At 36.0% G+C, this 3,215-nt stretch overlaps 1 protein-coding gene across 1 annotated transcript in view; it reads right to left on the bottom strand.

The window, feature by feature from the left end:
- The window catches only part of LOC108976255 (calcitonin gene-related peptide type 1 receptor), a gene marked incomplete in the record, with an annotated part of 342,301 nt that overhangs the window by 138,306 nt on the left and 200,780 nt on the right, over positions 1-3,215 (bottom strand). The window contains 1 exon segment of the mRNA XM_018945214.1: positions 3,068-3,088.

Here is a 3,215-nt window from a genome sequence, read left to right on the forward strand (position 1 = left end):
TTGAAGGCACATACAGACTAGGAATTTATTTATTATTACAAAAAAAATCTATCTCAAATAATTTTTCACTATGTTTGTGTATGTGATTCTATTCTTTCTTTTATAGTTAGCATATAGTATGTATATATTCATATATAGCCTGCATTAAAGTGGCTAAGTAGCTGCGCTACAGCATATCCTGTCTCTTATACACATCTTAAATTTAAAAATTATTAATTAATTTTTATTAAAAAACAAGAACTTGTTAATTAAATTGGACAAATTAAAAAATATATACGTATAGTTTTGTAATAACAAAGCAATACATAATTTGGCAGAAAACACAACCCTACCTCTCATGCGCCTAAAAGTACAGGATAGCATTAAACCAATTCAATTTACTCAACACATAAATTCTGCTCGTTTTAAATCCAATATTAAATATTTGCCACTTCACTACAAGTTGCACGCAAAACATTTAATTGAATAAAATTCGCATATACACAAATTGGTTAGCATACTTTCGGGCTTATAACAAATTAACAGTACGTGCGATAATAATAATCAAAAATGCGATTTCAGGCAAACCAATTAACACAAGCAGGTGGATAAATGTGCGCGACAAAGTAAAAAACAAAAAAAAACGAAAACCAAAGAGCGAGCAAAATTTATAAAAATCCGCAACGCCGTAAACGTTACATACTTTACGCCGCATAGCTCGGTTAAATTCGTTAAATGTGGCTGTAAAATGCAATTAAATGCAGCAACCGGAGGTAGTTACTAGCTGGCAAAAAGCGGGGACCGCCATGAGAGCTGCATTTTCATTACGACGGAAGCGTATGTGGGTTGGCAGGCTAAAATACTTAGCTGGGGTATATATAATTGTTGGGGAATAAATGTGGTGGGGTAAGCGCCACAGAAATTAGTTAAAAGTCAGAGCGTATGAAATAGCACGCCAGGTGCCTAGCAGCTAACTAACTGCACATGAGCGGCATATGCGAGGCTGCTGCAATTTTCGGCCTAGCATACTTTTATGGGCTAAACGAATTTTTTATGCAAATTTGTGTAAGCGCGGTGGTAGATTTATCGTGCGTTGTGGGAAATCGGGCGAAAATGTCAGGAGGTGCTGCTGTTGAGCGAACAGTGAGGTGTGCGCCACAAAGTATGCCTCGATAAACAGCAAAATTGACTTGCAACCTACAAGGCGGTCATGTAATGGTGGGTACTTTTGTGGTTGGTTGGCCTGACCCACAGTCATTGCATGGCCCCGAGCGTGCACAAGCTGGATTTTCAGCGCTTTGAGCGCTGGGGCAAGGCAAGCGTGGAAGGTAAATATTTTTCTGCCGACACACGTAAGCAAACGCAGACACAGATACATGTGTATATGTACATATATACGTAGGTAAAATTTTTTGGATTGTATTAATGCGTGTTTGTATGTGTGTAGATTAATCAAAATGTAGCAAATTTGCCGCTGCCATTGGCAACTGTCAGGCCAAACCAAATCAAACCGAATCGAATCGAAACGAACGAAATCAAAGCATAGCAGAGGCAACGAAGCACAATGCAATCGAAAACGCTGTCAGTAGAAAAGGCAGCGGACGGATCGCTGTGCGCACCTGCGGCGCTGGGTGACAATACAGCAGCTGGTCTCCCTATATATGTATACATGAGTGTCTGTCAGGGTAACAGCCACAAATGCGGGCATTGTCACAAACACACATGCCTTAAACGAACCAAAGTGAGTCGTACTCGGCCGCCCAACAAGGAAACCATGCAAGTTTACACGACACCGGCTCTAATGTGTTTATTTGTGGGTGGCTGTCTACGCCTTTGCTTGCATGCATGTGTGTGTGCGTGTCTGTGGGGTTTACACTTAGCTCAACCACTCAATGGAATGCTATTAGTTATTGTTGCTTTTGTATTGGCACAGCAACTGTTGCTGGCATCGCTCTGTTGGTCATCAACGCAAACAACGAAACGCAATTACGGATGAGTGAAACGTTAATCGCTTTACCGCAGTCAATAATTAATGTGTAGGTGCACTGACATGAACCACCAAGCGGTGGAAAGTGGAGGTTTGCTGACAAAAATCCGAAAAACACACTAATTCGGGACAGACAAACAGTCAAGAGCACGTTAGCTACTGGTATAGATAAGTGTCTAGACGTGATCGTTATTTTTTGCAACAAATATATTGATTTGCTAATGTCAGCACTTTGTCACGGAATTGTCAGGCATGACAGCAGTGAAAACTTACTAAACACTCTTCAGAAGTTAGTTTAGACATTTTATTGGAAGGATATCAAGATAAAATTGATAGATAATAACACATTTTTTGCTTTTTTTAAGCATTTTTAGTATGAATGACAGTGGTATGATATATTCCCATAAATGAGTTAGTTATATTAGCAAAACTAATAAATCATCTAATTTTATATTTTTTACACCTCCATTGTCATTTTAAAATTGTTGGAAATCCACAAATAATTTTGACAACATAATTGCAATGTATTAAAATAGAAATGATTAACAGCAATTTGTCAAGTATTGGTGTAAAATTTTTAGTTTTGACAATTTATTTAATATGAATTAATAGAAAACCTGTACAAGTAGTCAATTATATCGTTTTAACATCTCAAAATGCCTGTGTGTTACTGGCTGGACGTGATGAAAACTTTTTATGCAATAAAAGAATTCATTCGTCGTTGTCATGATTTCGTCAGAAATTTGTCATGCGTGAACAAATCGATCAAATTTATTGTAGCAAAATTATGATTAGAATCCCAAAGCGAAGAGACATGTATACATATGTATACTATTTTGTGAATCCTGCTATTGGTTACCTATAACCGTTACTATATCTAAACGAATTTGTAAAGGGAGAGAGTTTTTAATGAAAAATTCCAGATGTTTTGAGCGAAAAAGCATGATTGGCATATAAATTTTTACCAACTGGAGGCTTTTTTGTTATATGGTATAAGAATTTTGAGAGAAAAATTTTGCATACAAAAAATATACAACACAATTTAGGTATATATAATGCTAACAAAATAAAATTAATTGAACAGAAATCAATTTTACTTACGTTCTTACAATTCCATATTGCCTGGAAAGAAAGAAAGAAAAAATTATTTAATATTTATATACACGAGTAAACTAAACAAATAAATACGAAACAATATTGCGATTTCAAAAATGCAAATTCAAAATTTTTGAAAAAAAATATTTGATTA

This window comes from Bactrocera latifrons, unplaced genomic scaffold (assembly GCF_001853355.1).
Source record: "Bactrocera latifrons isolate USDA-ARS-PBARC rearing strain unplaced genomic scaffold, ASM185335v1 scaffold_74, whole genome shotgun sequence".
Taxonomy (NCBI): domain Eukaryota; kingdom Metazoa; phylum Arthropoda; class Insecta; order Diptera; family Tephritidae; genus Bactrocera; species Bactrocera latifrons.